The sequence below is a fragment of the Gobius niger genome (genome assembly GCF_951799975.1).
Source record: "Gobius niger genome assembly, chromosome: 1".
NCBI lineage: Eukaryota > Metazoa > Chordata > Actinopteri > Gobiiformes > Gobiidae > Gobius > Gobius niger.
Genome location: NC_136852.1, coordinates 25363035 through 25379904, shown reverse-complemented (window position 1 = coordinate 25379904; position 16870 = coordinate 25363035).

Sequence of the window (16870 nt, the reverse complement as noted above, 5' to 3'; positions counted from 1 at the left end):
ACAGCATCACGACTGTGTCTATTCTAGGCTGTCCAACTGGCAGGTGTCAATTCATTTGAGCAAAAAATCCTAAGACAGCAATCAAATAGGGACAAAATTATTAAAAAGAAAATGCTTTCTGTACAAGTTTGAATTTTGTATAGACAGGCAGTTTATGCAGGTAAACAGTGAGTGAGTTTTAGTGAAATGGAGGCAGTTTCTGCAGCTTGACCCATGAACTGTAATTTGACCCTGATAAGGTTTGGGGATAATTAATGTGAATGAGGCAGCAGCTTTTCTTTTCATTATTCCATAGGAGCTCACGGCTCCAGAGGGAGAAACGCTGACAGCTCAGAAACACGTCATTATTAGCGCCACAAAAAGGTCTCTGGATTTACTGCAATGCTTCACACCGCACAGCTGACAACACTATCCCCCATTTATTCTTGTCAACCTGTGAAAATAATCATTTAAGTTTCTTGTCTACTTTTTGGCATCATTTTCATGTTATTTAATGTATAATTAATTTTAAAAAGTTGTACTGCAATTTGTTTGTTTTTCATGTCATCCAACAGTACTATCTTTCCTGTTTCCCGAATTACTATGTATTGCATTCACTACTACTTGAAATTGGGTCTTCTCAGAGATGCTATAAGAAAAGTATACAAACTAGACCAAAACAGATCAATGTAAAACAAACAGTTTTCCAGACTTCTGAGTTCAGAGATGCAAAGTCATTTACAAATACAAGTAACCTGTGGTGAATTCTAAGGTTCTATCTGACATTTTTGTTGAATTTGAGATATTCATATACGATATGGACGTTTTGTAGAATTTTTACGCATTTTTTAGTTTTATGAGCAAAAACACATTGCCCATATTCATTTTGTTCTATGATCGATCAAAGCTTTAAACCTAAATATCTCAGAACTACTCAAAACCTTTTTGGGATAGGACAAAAGTCTTTGGCTAACCAAAGAGTGTACAATTATTATTCTCATCCTTTGTTTATACAGGTGTTCTCTTGAGATGCAATGTCTTATTTGCAAGAGAGACCTGTTTGAAAAGTTTTACAAATTCATTATAACATTCAACAACAAAAACAACAATTAAAACCTGACGGATGCCTCAAAGGGAACGATCCGAACCAACTATCGGCCAATAACCTGTCTCTCCAAAACAACGTGGAAGCTCATGTCAGCGGCTAAGATAAGAGCAAAGTACATGGATCGATACATGAGCACAGCACAGAAGAGCATCGGCAAAACCAGAGGAGAGATCTGTTGATTCAAGCATTGATCATCAAGCAGACTGCTAAAAACTATCACAATAATGAATCAACAATCGATGGATGGATGACCCTGATTCATAAATGATGTATAATTGGGGCATTAGGTGGAATTATTACTTGTGGCTGATGAAAACAAAGGACCAACCTGGATTGTTGCACATGTGGCCTCATTAGTTCAACTGTGTTGAAATGGATGATGTGGCAGAGTAGTGCTACCTGCTGCAGGTGTGCTCTGTCCCGCCGTGAGCCGTCCCAGGCAGCTGCGCTCCATCTGTTCACTCACGGAGGCAGAGTTCAGGGCCAAGTGTGGGACAATGACACAGAAACAGTACTTAACCAGAGACAACCTGCGACCTGGAAGCACAAACAGGGGCAGAGCAAAGGGAGATCATGTGGTAGTGGATTGTAGAAGTAGTAGTAAAATAGGCAGAATTTGTAGAAATCTCCATGATTGTAACCCTATATCAGTAGAAGTAATTATGTGCCTGCAGCCCATAAGGTATAAACCATCCAACACTAGTAACTGAGTAAATCAGTCAGTACCACATTTTTCACATTTGCATAACCATAATCTGGATGTGCTTCCCTTTAAGCAACAGCTATATACTGTATATACATTGGTCACAGCAGCGATCAACCGCAGGGGTCAACTTCAGGGAAAAAACACTTCCAGCTGAATAACTGTCACATTTACATGCATAAGTATGAGCCCCCCTTTAACTTTTTGACATTTAGCTATACTATGGACCATAAACATAAATATATTTAATTAGAATTTTATGTGAAAGACACACACTAAGTGGCACACAATCATGATGTGATATAAAATTTATACATGATTTCGATTTTTTTTAATAAATAAAAAACTGGAAAGTGGGATGTGCAAAAGTAAGTTTAGGAGGACGGTCGGGTCTTGGTAGGTTTGCAGTGACGCCATACTCTTTTCATTTCTGAATGGTGAATTTAACTGTACTTTGAGAGACGTTCAAAGCTTTGGAAATCTTTATATAACCTAACCCAGCTTTATACTTTTCAACAACTTTATCCCGAACCTGTCTGGTGTGTTTTTAGACTTCATGATGCAGACCCCTGAGACCATCACAGAGCAGCTGTATTTGAACTGACATTAGATTACACACAGGTCGACTCTTTTTAGTCATGGGGGCAACATGTGATCAGCAACTTCTGAAGGCATTTGGTTGCACTAAAATGAAAGGGGGCCTATACTTTTGCACATCACACTTTTCACTTTATATTTATTTTAAAAAAAATCTAAATCATGTATACATTTCCTTTCACTTCCCGATTGTGTGTCACTTAGTGTTTGTCTTTCACATAAAATTTCAATAAAATATATTGATGTTTATAGTCCATAGAATGGCAAAATGTCAAAAAGTTAAAGGGGGGCCCATATTTCTGCATAACACTGTAGATCCCTAGCCTTGGACTTCAGGATCCTGTCTCTGTAAACCCAACTCTAAGCTGGTTGTGTCCTGATCATAATCTTTCTCAAAGATCGCTGCCGATAAAGAAAGTGCAAATATACAGCAAAGCAGAGTGATTGTTTGGAGAAGTGAATAAACATATAGTGTGAGTGAGGAGCCAGCGGCAAAAGTTTGGCCGGGTTCGTGCCGTGAAGTGGAGGTTTTGCTGCGTGTGTGCTTTTTCTTTTAACTTCGGCACACTCTGCTCCTCAATGACTTGGTTTTATTTGCTTCTGTGAGAAAACTGCTCTGAAGCTGTCACATCTCTCTGCAGCGCCACACTTCAACATTACCCTCAGCTCCGCGTTCAGCTTCAGCTTTCACCTGGAGGAAGAGGGTACATTTTAGTAACACACCAGTGCTCCTTTCCGCTTAGACCAGTTAGAAAAGACTGGCGCGGGAGTTGCTTTTGTCTGTTTTTAGCTAGATATATGACCTGGCAAATTCAACACAGTGGCTTTTAATTACAAAAAAACAATCATTGGCCACGCAACCAGTCATCTCCATTGCCCAGCTAACAAACAAGCTGCTAGTTAAAGAAAGTGCGAAAGCGTAGCCAAGAAACAAACATTTGGATTGAAGCAGTTGAGTCCAAGAAAAAGCCTGACTCAGCTACTGGTAAACTTGCAACAGATGTGGATGTAATAATAGACACATGAGAGGAATTAGAGAGCGATTGGAGATTGGGATTCGGCAATGGTCTGGGATCGACTTGGGCCGGCGTTAAGAGGGCAAAACGTGGATGAAAATTCAAGCACGAACCGAGATTCAAAGCCTCTCCGGTTCCGAGACGTCCCACATTTTCACCGCGCTCCTCCTTTTCGAGAGCTCCTGCGGTTGTTCGTCCTAGTTTTGCACTACGGCAACCGTTTCACCCGGGGATCCATTACGGCACGCGTTCATCTCCTTAAACCTGAGGAAACATTGATTATTTCCTGTGTTCTGAGGCAACCGCAGACTGGGAAACAAGCAGGAGGCCGAGACTGGAATGGAATGAATTTGAATGTTGGATGAATTGGCTTTCCAGATTGATTCTATTTTTGAAAGTTTCTCCAGGTCTGTCATGAAATAGTTCTGATTCGTTTGCAGCCCTAGCACATAGAATCTTAACGTGAGAGAATATCCAAGCCCTCCAGGATAAAAAATCTATTAGCATAACCTTTCTTCTAAATACTGCCCGCCTTAATGAATGCAGAGGTTTATCGTTTGCGTGTGGGCTCTTGTTTTCATCACTTCTCAGACGGGGTGCTATGGGGGGGTGTGGCCCGTGCTCCGCCCCCAGGGATTGTGGTGGAAGCCTGGGCAGCGCGGTTCAGTGGGTAATTGCTTTATTGCAGTGTTAATTGGATCAGAAATCTAATCAGCACTAATTCCACCTCTGTCCGGTCGGTCTTTGAAATGGTAAAGCGCCCGCGCTGAGGCGGGGCCGGCCTCTGGGTCCGCTGCTCGCAACTATAAACGTCAAGCAAACGCGCAGTATTAAAGGGGCTTCAAAGTCAAGTGAAACTCAGAGGTCTAGTTTGTTTATGAGGAAAAGAACCGGAACACACAGAAGCTTCAGTTCATCTATTTGAAAAATATTTCTGGGTCTAAAGATGTGCACGTACAGCAAAAATGAGATAGAAGGAATTAACTTTCTGTTGCTTTAGGACCATACTTTCTATCTGAAAAGGTTCTGACGTTTCCTACAGATTTATTCATGACTTAGAAAACTAAATACATAAAATTCCTGGTTGTTAGCAGAAAAAGATTTGCAGTGGAGACATTTTCAGCTCAGAAATAATCAGAATGTGAAAATTGTGCTGTTTGGCATATTGTAAGCGGATACTTTGTGGCATTTGTGAAGAAATGGCTTTCTTCCATGGCGACTTGGCCAAGCAGCCCATTTTTCACCAAGTGCCTCCTTATTGTGCATCTCGAAACTGATACAGCACTTTCATCAGGGAGTCCTGTTTTTCAGTTTGTGATATTTAGTCTGGGAACCACCCGTTCATTTTCTCGTAGGAGGGTGTGCTTTACGATTGTCCATGGCCGTTTATTGGGCGCTACGAATGTCTATCATGCGTCTGCACGTAGCCATAGCCAGTCGTATCAACTACAAGATGACGTATGACGTACCCATTGCTCTTCTTTTAAAATAAACGGTCGAGCTAAACGATTAAAGCTCGATGGCTTGGCATCTGCTGCTCTCATGTTGGATCCGTAAACAAACAAGCGTCTGTCTGTCGAATCGTGCATCATCGTCTTGCCGTCCCTCCCCGTTCTATGATTGGTCCCCAAATTCATGCGAAGATTTCAGCCTTGGTCTCCAGACTGCTGAGCAGTTTGAAATGATTCAAGCGCGCAAAGCAGCATGGGCATTCCCAGGCTAGGTTTTTCTTTGCATCCACTTTCTTTCCTGCCAGTTGTTGCTGAAATTCTTGCTGGTCGACCTGACCAGAACTTGGTTTCAACAAATGATGATTAACACTCTCAGTACTTACACAGCATATCTTTTCTATAACCCTTTCCCATTTTATAAAGTTCAACAACCCTTTCTTGCAGATCTTCTGACCATTCTGTTGCTTTTCTCATGACTCACAAAGCAGAAACATCAGTGCAGCACTGGATGACAGATGCAACGGTCAGTCAGGAGCCCAAAAACTCACTGACCGTTTATACACACACAATAATTACAAACACAGGTCACAGGTGAGGATGCTGACCTTTAGTAGCCATTCAAACCCGTTTGTGTCACCTTACATGTATATTATCAGGCCAAGATCACCAGGGTATGTAAACTTTTGATCAGGGTCATTATGGTTTAAAAACTCAGTTGTTTGACCATAAATGGCTTCACACAACCACTATGAGTGAAAAAAGGTGTTGTGTTATCATTCATTATCTCTGAAAAGTAGTCAAAAAAATCACAGATTCTGCCAGAAAATCGCAAGCATACATTCAGTTTTTTCAATGGCACTTATCTGTTTTTGCAAATGAACTCATCAAATTCAAAATCTTCTTGAATATGACTCAGTGGGTATGTACTGTATGTGCACTGAACTTTAACTGCTGAGTCTTGCACTAGAGCACCAAGATTTGATTGGGGACATGGGGCCGCATATTTGGAACCAATACTTGAATGTGTAGTTAGGCACCAGCAACAACAACACAAAATCCTACATACTGCAACTTCCTTCCTCCCCAGGGCCAAAGTGATGTTGGTCAAGCTGAGTGCGACTACTTGCTTTCCTGCTCCAGATGTTGCTCCAGCTGTGCCCCTTTGGCGTTCAGGGCCGTGAGGAGAACTTGAACTTGACCTGTTTCTCTTTCTCCTGCAGTACAACCGAGAACATAGAAGTGATAGGAATAGGATAAGTTATGAGTGTACAGAACATCATCTGGTCTCAAAACTGATTATTTGAACATCATTTGTACAACCGTGCATAAAAAAGTGCTAATATTGGCTGATGTGATACCTTTGGATTGATCGCTCGTCCAACGCATCACCCAGAAACTAGCTGTAGCTGTTTATTTACAACCTCCCCATAATTATCCCCAGGCTCGGAGATCTGATTCCGTGTTAAAAGCTACGCTAATCGCTACATGAAAACTGCCATTTCTTTTTTCCAATTACGATGCAGAAAGGCTTTAATTATGAAAGCAAGTACAGCATTTGATCGGCGTTGTTAGAAGAATTAGGTCGCGGTCGGAAACACTGTTGGGACCCCCTCCGCTCTGTCAGTTCTGTAATGACTGTACCTCATCAAATGTCAAGGTACGGCCACAGGGGAACTCTGCCAGTCGGGACCAAGAAACAAAAACTCATGCGCCTCCTCACTCACAATTCCATTTGCCTTCTTATTATATGGACAAACTAAAGCAATTGTGATCAAATGAGCATGTACACAAACCTGCAGGCAAGCTTCTCACACTATTTCATTCTATTTTCCACTTTATAGTAAGAAAGAAATCAATCTGGTTGCCTTTAAATGTGGACAAAACATTTCCATGTTTAAATCCACAGGGCAGTGTTTCTCAAACTGACGGTACAAGGGCGTCTTGTGCTACTCAGGGTCATTTATCATCTTCTGCTTATCCATTGTGGGGGGCAGCGGTCCAAGCTGTCCAGATCACAGTGTACCCGTCCTTTAAGGTGTTGGGTCCATGAGAGGGCAGCCTCAAGACGCTGCTTCAGGCTAAGCACCAGGCGTGGCCCCCGGGTCACATAATCCACCTTGTTGGTCTCTCATCATGCGGGCCTTTTGAATCGCTCTTTGTCTGTTAACCATGGGAGACCCTGCCAGGGACACGGGGCCCATGACAACATAGCTCCTTGGATCATGCGGCGGTTCAAGGAGGGGTCATTTGTTGGGCAGTTTAGACATGATTTAGTCCAGTGTAGATCTATTTAGACCCTGTTTAGTCCTTATTTGATCTTGACCTAGGCTTGGTGCCTACTTGGAAGTGTTTTATGAGGTGGTGTGTAAGTGAAAAGTTTGAGAACTACTTTCATAGAGGACTCAGTGAAACGTAACCAGTGTATCTCCATTGGATTCATAATTTGAAGAGTTTTGGAGGATAGACACACACATCCACAGTTCTCAACCTGTGTGCTGGATCCAAAAAACAATACAGTGGAAAAAATGGAAAGGAGATCCGCACAACTGTATATGCTCACCCTTCATCAGACTTAAAAAGACCTAATAATAATTTCATCTCACACATGTTAATAACAAAGTTAGGTACAGTTTAAAATTTAACAAATAAACTGGTGTTTGCAATTAAGAAGTGGAGAGAGAGTGCATTTTATTTCTTTAGTGCTTAGTTAATGCTTCGGAGGAACGCTCTGGACAAGGGGCACATGCACATGGTAATGTAGGCTTCCCACAGGTTGATCATTCCAGCTTTATTAGTCATTGTCTTTAATGGTTACTTGTTGGACAATACCCATAATCCCACACTGTCCTCAGAGCCGTGTAAAAAGCGCTGTCAGTGTTTATTAAAGACCAGTATCTGGCCCAGTGAGACCCACATTCTGCCGAGTGATTTTCTTTAATGACACTGAGAGCTCACGGGATACTACTCACAGCATTAATGAACCGCACTCCTCTCCTCCGCGACCGCAAACCAACCCACTGACTTTATTAAAACCTGTGGAAACATTTTTATAGGTGACACCGCCGGACATTAAAGCCTAACGAACTTATGATGAGCAAAGTTGTGAAGTGTAAACATTGCAAAGGATGTATGGGTTGGGTCAAAATAAATATTTATCATTATTGTAAATGAGGAGTTTATCCATGCCTAAACTGTAAGAAGGTGATTTAATCTGTGGTTGCAAACTGAACACAGAAAGGTCCAGGAATCAGAGCAGGCATCAGCTGTGAGCATTTTATTATTAAGTTATTACAACATGGAGAATCTGACCGATGGTCGAAACTCGGATTCAGGAGGAACACCGTGGTTTTCGTCCCGGTTTTTGTCCCTCCATCGGGTGCTTGAGGGTTCATGGGACCCAACCAGTCGCATGTGCTTTGTGGATCTGGAGGGCTGTCCGTTCCCTGTATGACCGCAGCAGGAGCTCGGTTCCATTGCTGGCAGTAGGTCAGACCTGTTCCCGGTGCATGTTGGTGTACGCCAGGGGTGCCCATTGTCACCGGCTCTGTGTATCACTTTTATGGGCAGAATTTCTAGGGGCAGCCATGGGCCGGAGGGTTCCCGGTTTGGAAACCTCAGGATCTCATCTCTGCTGTTTGCAGATGATGTTCTGTTGGCTCCATCAAATCAGGACCTTGAGCGTGCACTGGGGCGGTTTGCAGCTGAGTGTGAAGCAACTGGAATAAAGTGGAAGAAAATGGATGGATGGATATTTTAGCACCATGACAGCATAAAAATATTAAATTCAACTTATATTAAAAACTATTTGCAGGTTTGCCCCATTGATATCCAAATACATTGTTTCCTCACTGTTGTTCCAAGCATTGGTCATAAGGAGGACAATTAAAACACTTTATCAAGTAACCCCATCAGTATCAGCAACTGGTGTCGAAAGATTTAAGAGTCAGGAAAACTGTTCATTAGTAAAACAAACGGGTCACATTTTTAAGTGCTATATTTACAATGCACTATCAGTCTGGAACATTCAGACCCGACAGTTATCTTCACTTAAGCACTTCTCCGACCCATGTCCATTCTTTTTCCTCATATTTCTGTATTTTCTGCATGTCCTTAACTGCGATAAGACCGCCATTATTCACTGCGTGTTATCTCCATGTGTCCTGCTCTTTCATATCCTCCGCTCGGTCTGTCTCTGCTCTTTTTTTTTTATCGGAGTTTTTAAGATATGGTTTCTCTGTTGGCTGTGACCGTCGCCGTGACACCCATCTCTCAGAAAGCTGTCACCTCGCGCCGCACTTATCTGCTCCCTGTCCCGGGCCTTTGTGTCCCGCGCGGAGGTCGATTGGATTTGAAACGGACCTCGGGGTTGATTGAGCTCCTGAATGGACACCGCCGGTGCGTAAACAGCGGCTTTTGGAGAGATCATTTTCAGACACTTTTGCCAGGATTGTATCAGCGAACATCGATTTGTCATGACAAGATGGGACTAAAGGCGGACAAGCTCGGATTACTTTGGGAGTAAATAGGAACAGGCGGGGTGGGTGTGTGTGTGTGTGGGGGGGGGGGGGGTACAGAAAAAGGCCATGGGTTAGGGATGGTGTAAGGATGTCCCAAAGTCTTACAAACGAAAACTCAGCAGATGGATTTGGTTGAGGCAAAACATTAATACTAATAAAATTGAGCCCCATGTGCAAATAACTATAAACAAACATTACTGAGCTCCTAAAAATTGCAAAAAGATGCAGTAAAACTTGGCAGATCTTGAGCTCAGGTCATGGTAGTAGGAGGATTAGATCAACAACAAGGATCTAATCATAATCCTCACTCCATGCACATCACCTGTTGCTTTAAAGGGACTAGGCGTGGTTTATAAATGTTACATTTATGTATTTTCTCCCCCCTACTTGCTCCAGCCATGTCCTAATGTGTAGAATGAGCCCAGACCTATTCACTACAACTGCCTCTGAAATCCTGCACTGTCACTCAAAAAGTTGGAAACTGCAGTTTTGCGCAAGTCCTGAGGTGGCAGTAGCGAGTATAAAAATGACAACTTACATCTAGTCCCTTAGAAGAACAACTCTCCCGTACTAGAGCTTGACTCCGCCCACATTCAATATTGAACCCTTAGCTCCCGAAGGAGCTAAGGGGGAGGCAATAATTCAAAATTCAAACAAGGTATATTTTGTAACCAGTAGAAGGCGCTACACAGACTGTTTTAGGCTCAAAATTACCCACCCATTTCTACAGTTTATCAACCAAAAAAAGGTTGATTTGGGTGTTAGTTGTTCTTTAACCATTTTTCGTTTGATACTGACCTCTGAATATTTTAAGAAAGAGTCTTTCATTTGGACTTTTAAAAAAGCAAACAACAACAAAGGTCTCAAGATGAAGATTTTCAGGTTGCGAGTTCTTTAATTAGGAAGCCTAGAGGGCATATTAAGCGGCACCATATTTAGACCATATACTGTGGGGCTAACATCAGATCTGAGCCAGCGTATCTCATGGGCCTATGGGGTTCATACCATAGACATATTATTAATAGACCATCATTACTCACTCCCCCCCAAAATAACTACGGGTGAAATCATGGCGGCTTTACAGACTCCTCCTTAGCTCTGATGAAGCCTTTTCCTAAAAAGAGCATAAGGTCGGGATCTTCACTGTAAACTCCTTTGTGTGACGTGTAGTTCAGTCATAGCCGCGAAACCCCAATGCCAACAGTCTGGCCCTCATTAGTATACAAGATTTCTAAATGTTTTCTCATGAAAACCAGCCTGGTCCCTTTAATTGTGCCTAACCCAGCGTTAAAAAATAGGCACCAGGCTTTACAGTTGTGTAGAACGTGTCTAAAGTCCAATGCTATGCAATGTAAAACTAGCTACTGCAGCAATGGTGGCCAATGTCGGCCCCTAGCGTCGACGTTGTGAATCTCTGCTACAAGCGGCCATTGGTTACCACAACTTATATAGCGCTTTTCCACCTACATTGGGCACTCAAAGCACTTTACAGCAAGGAACCAGTCACCCTTTCACGCTCTCATTCACACACAAATGTACGCAGACACTGGAGGCAAGGAGGGTGAAATGTCTGTAGGGGCTAGACGGAGTTTAAAAATGTTATAGTGTAGTTGTATTGTGCAAAATCGACTTTTTCAAGCTTTACATCATGTTATTATGTCACTCCCTCATTAAAAACATGCCTGAAGTGTTGCCTTGGCACATTCACGTATTTTTGAGTAATCTGTAAAAACTCTGGAGGCAGCCATTTTAGGGATATGTTTGCCTGAGTCCTCCTAGGAACGCCCCCACCTCCTGGAGACGCCTCCGAGCTTTCGTCACCAGCCGAGTAACCAACCACTGCTCCTCAGCAGAGCCCCCTCCCCACTGATGCCACAGACAGCGTGTCTGAAAGGGTCAGAGGTTCTTAAAGAGACAGAGGCCTATTTCAAGACATTTGCTACAGCCATTTTGAGAGAGCAATTTTATACAAGGCAGTTATTCTAATTTACTGCATTTACAGACCAACAGAAAGTTTTGTCATCATTGTAGTGTGATATAGACTGGTGCTATGTGACTGAAAAAAAGCATAATACCCCCTCTTTAAAATTATTTATTTTCCTCCCCACACATGTTCCAGCAATGTCCTAATTTGTAGAATGAGCCCAGACCACAACTGCCGCTAAAATCCTGCACTGTCACTCAAGTACCGTCATGCATGCGCTAAATATAGAAACTGCAATTACACGTAAGACCTGGGGTGGCAGTAGTGAGTATTAAAATGACAACTTGCATCTAGTCCTTTTAAATAAAAAGCTATTCAAAATAGTGTCAATTATTAACTTGAAACCCTCACTGAGTGCCTTGCGCCCTCCACTGGGTCCCGACCCCCGCTTTAGAAATGCCTGCTGTAGAGCTGCGGCTGTATTTATCAAGATGTTTGTTTCCCCTATTTCTCAATTAGAAGAATCCGTTGATTAAATAAATGGATTTGTTTAGATGCAAATGTGTGTGCCAGATTTAGTACAGCTGGCCCACCACTGAAGAAGAACACACGCTACAAATGACAAAATCAGAACAGCCTTATACAAAACGTATACCAGAGAGACCTAATGGAGGAGAGGAGCCTTGGACGACAGGACCACACCGGACTGTAGTGATGTCACTGGGTCGTGCCGGGCCATCCAGCATATTTTGGCTGCTGTTCCCTGTTTGATATTCAGATCTGCTCTTGGTCCTCGCCCCCAAACATACTGCTATAAATCTACAAGGGAGAGAAATTACACCGCAAAGTCCTGCACCGCCACAAAGGGACACAGTGCCCCCTGATGGAGACTGGGGGAACTGCAGTGGGAGTGTTGAGAATAGGATAGCTCATGGATGGGTGATTCTGAAAGCAATTTTTATGAGTTTTTGGTTCTAGGGCTGCAACTAACAATTATTTTGGTAATCGATTTATCTTCAAATTTGTATATATTCTTATAATAGATTAATCGCTTGGCTGTGAAAGGTATTTGAGGCTCTTAGCTGCACATAAACACAAGCACAAGTTTCTGTAACAGGTTTTTCCTCATTTGAAAGCTAAGAACCTCCCTACTTCAGCCACCTACGCTTTAACGAATGGCAGCACTGGCTCTGATTGGGACTTTATCAGGGACAGGAGTTGGAATTGAGGAACTTTAGGTTTATTTCCAAACTGGTTTAAACTATTAGATCCGGCAACAATGAGAGTGGAGCTAATTCTGCTCTGTGATTGGATAATTGTCCCGAGACGATAGATGATGAAATTGATCTTACTCGCCATCTGAGGGTTGGGTTTAGGTTTAGGGTTAGCAATTATGCATATGCAAATCTCAATGCGTATTGACAGGAGATCTTACAGCCTATATGCCAGTGTGATGCCTCATTTGAAAGCTAAGACCTTCTAGTTTAAAAAAATATATATATATGTGTGTGAGATCTGTGTGAGTAAAACACAACAGTACATCACATTTGCTGTAACCTTAATCCCTGACCTTAACCCCAAACCTAACCCTAGCCTCCTGATCAGTGGGGGCGGCAAGTAATAGGCAATAAAGATACTAAATTGCTCTTTTTGAGTCCAGAAAAGGATGAACCAATTATGAAAAATAGTTATCAGCCATTTCAATTATCAATTAATTTATTCACGCATTAGTAAAACAGGAATTTTAAGTGTGATGTGTGTGAATCCATCTGTTCCATTGTCCTGATATTAGATGAAAGTATATTACCATAAAATTAAAACACAAAGGGTTGGCCCAAAAGACAAAGAACTCTCTTAGGCTGAAATGTCATATGTTTATTGTTTATAATAATTTTGCTCTTATAGCAGAGAGCATTTCCTATCGGCGGCCCCTCCTGTTGAAATCCCAGAACAATCTTGGGAGCCCTGGTGGCATAGTGGTTGGAAATCTAACCTCACAGCGTAAGAAGGATCACATACTTGGATCTGTCAGTGGGATTCTGTCTGGGGGTCTACATGTTGGTTTACGACCTCATCAATATACATGCAATAGGAGTGTCTGGGCGCCGCAGTCTGTTCAAAAGCTCCTTGGTTGCCACTATTGGAAGCAGAAATATTTTCTCACAGCAAAGATAAAAATCCACCCTGATATATGGAGACTTTGCCAGTGCTTCGAGTTAGAATGCGGTGGATTTTTTTATTTATTTTTTTACCATTTTTTTCTCATTTTGTATTCTTGGCCCTGTGTGGTGGCTTTATTATCCTCCTTCTCCCTTTCATTCAACTAAAGCACCAACTCTATTTTTGTTATTTTTCTTCATCTCCCTTCCAAAACACTTCCAGCATCACAAGTAGCGGTTACACAAACAGCTGAAGCTCACTCTAATTTGAGCGCAGGAATAACTCCCAACGCACAGGGAGCAGCGGAGGAGGCTGTGAATGAGAATTGGTTCAGTTCCTCTGTTATTTTTGTTGTAGATGTAATCAAAGCAAAAATGCTTGGGGTGCAACATTCAATTAAGCATTGCCTCTGCCTCGGTTTATGAGCCTGCCTGTCCAAGCAGGCAAACTTTGGAGAGGTCATACGTGGACAGCAGTCAGTCCATAAAGAGTTTGGGAAATGTGTTATGAATCAAATGTGCGATACAAATAAAGTTGCCTTGCCTTGTTGTGAGCATTGACCAATGTCAAAAGATTGCTATATCCAAACAAATATACAAAACTACTTTAACTGGGACCTTTAAGAGACATTAAAAGATATCACTTTAAAGCATATGGGCTTTTCTGCCAGTGATTTTGTTCGGTGCAGCCCTGTGAGGCAACTCCTGTTGTGATATTGGGCTATACAAAACTATTGATTGATTGATTGATTTTCATTGTCTTGATCATAGACTGTAAAACATGGACGTAACATCACTAGCTGCTCATAAGAAATGGGGTAAGGCTCCGGAAGTTGCAAGCTTAGTGGACTTTCCATCTAAATACTATTTGACCTCCACGTATCTTAACACCAGTGTTAATTTTGACAACATATTTTAATTTAGTTTTAAGTCTTAGTCTTTTGACTAAAATGTCATATAATTCATTATAATCATATTTAATCTTGGTCCTCTGCTTCATGGAGATTCTCCCACATGAACAAAGCTCAGAGCTGTTCATTTGGCAGAGAATTTACATGATCTGAGGCTCTTTCAGACTGTCAATAGAAGTTTGGATGATTTTAGTCTCTCCTTTTCATTTTTATTTAGTCGACTAAAATATCTGGACATTTTAGTCATCGTTTTAGTCTCATGAAGAACTTTTAATTTAGTCCAATTTTTGTCATCAAAAATATAACTGACTAAAATTAAGACTAAATATTTACGAAATTATCACTGCTTCACACACACAACATCATCCTATTTTTTTCCTTTTGTTATTTCTTATTTTTGCCCTTATTATCCATATAGGATCTGGCTCCAAAAACCCAACCATATTGCTAGCATGAGCAGGCTTCAGTTAGCTGAACTCTATTGAACTCTTACTTAGTCCATTGATATAATACAGTCGATGGTGTTGACTGATTACCGCCCTAACAAGTTTGAAAAAACAACATGGAGAAAGTAACCATGTGTTGGCTTAAATTGCCAAAACGGCTTTGAGATGCAATAAATGAGTACAAAAAAATAACTCAAACTCAAAAACACGCTATACACCCGTCAAAAGCATATCCCCAAATGTACTGCATATCTCAGTGTTGGAAGTTGCTGCAAGTAAGTTTATACAGAGGACCAAAGAGTGAACCAAAAAGATACCGCTCCAGTATGTTACTTATAGTATATCTGTGTCGTGTGCGTATTATATTTTTGTGTGTGGTATCCAGTGATGGTCCAGTGGTCTGAGCCGTGTCCTGCCGCAGTGAGATACAACTCTGTTTACTCTGTGCCCAGATAAAACTCTTCAGTTCACTGCCCCCTCCACTTGCCCATCCATATCATACAAACAGACCTTTACAAACTCAGCGACGGGCAGAGGTGGAGGTATGCGGACTCAGCTTCTGCAGGAAAAAGCAAAAAGCAGATGCATTTACCCCTGAACAAACGGGTCTCCAGTTTAGCGGCACAGCGGATGGCATACTGCTCCTGATAGGTTTTCTCAGTTGTTTTGAAACATTCTGTTATGTAGCGGTGGAATGATGATATAAAGTGACCTAATACTTTCACTTGGCCTGAAGTGTGGACGACATTGTCAAGCATCTGTTTAAGTTCTTACATTTATAAGTGTTTTCTCTGTTTTTACTTTCATGCTGTGTTTGTGTCGACCTCAAAGCACAGCAGTTGGTTATTACAATGCAGTTTATTATGTGTTTCATATCTGAGGACTTTTTATATGTCTTTTATAAGTCTTCCCCTTCTGATTTTGACTATTTTAGATTTTTTTGGAGATGTTTGTTGCATTTCTTTAATACATCACTTTAAATTGCACAAACTGAAATGACAGCGCTCAGTTTGATCATATTCTAATCAAAGTAACAATTTAAAATGCATGTACAATCGCTGCTTTTATGGGAGCCATTGGCGACTTTGCACAAACGTTGCCTTTTCAGATTCTCCACAGTGAATGTTTGTGTCTTTCTGTCTCTGTAACCAGCCGAAACAGACGGCATGGGCCCAGCAGGGGGTGGTTATCCTCCCAACAGGAGCCTCGGTTTCCCCCATCCCGTCTTTTATAGCTTTCAGGAAATCATCTGCGGCGCTACAGCTATAATTGGCGGAGATTGGAAAAGTGCGAGTTGTTCAAACTGTAGTTAGATTTAAAGACCCCCGACATTGCTGTGATCTGAATTCTGACAGTAGTTAAAATGACTCTGTAAAGCCCATTTTACGGCCTGTCCTCCTGACACTGAGCTGGCGGACAGGCCGTGCCACGTAGCGGTCACTTATCAAGCAGATTTTTTGACCAGGTTCATGGTTTTTAACGTTTTTCGTTCATCTTTTTCCTTTTTGTCCATCTTCTGTCTCTCTTCATTTCACTATGGACTGTTAGACTTTGCACTTCCATCTTTACAACACAAGATGTCACTGTTCGTTCAGCCACCTTCACCTCATGCACAATGTGTTTCTATAGTGCGATCTAAATGTTGCAGTTGATGATTATACATGAATCTAAAAAAATAAAAAATACGAAATTGTCAAAATAATTTATTCACTGAACAGTAGCTTGGATTTGATCAAACGCCACAAAATAAAATGCTGTATACTCTAGGTTAAGTTGGTAGACAACAAACAAGGAAAATCCCAAAGCGGTCAGATGGACACTCAGACAGGTTTAAGCCACGAGAGGTAATGTGGAGCAGAAGAGACGGTGGGTGATCTTTGGGTTTGAAGCGATGAGTTACAGTTAGCTTGGTCTCTCGTCCTTCTTTTGGTGACAGTAATTTATGACAACAACAACAAAACAAAGAGTTTAGCTCAGAGCTGCCATGAAAAGTCAGAGCTTTTTTCCTTCAAGTGCCATGTAGAATAGAACCCCCCCCCCTCCTCCCAAAAAAAAAGAA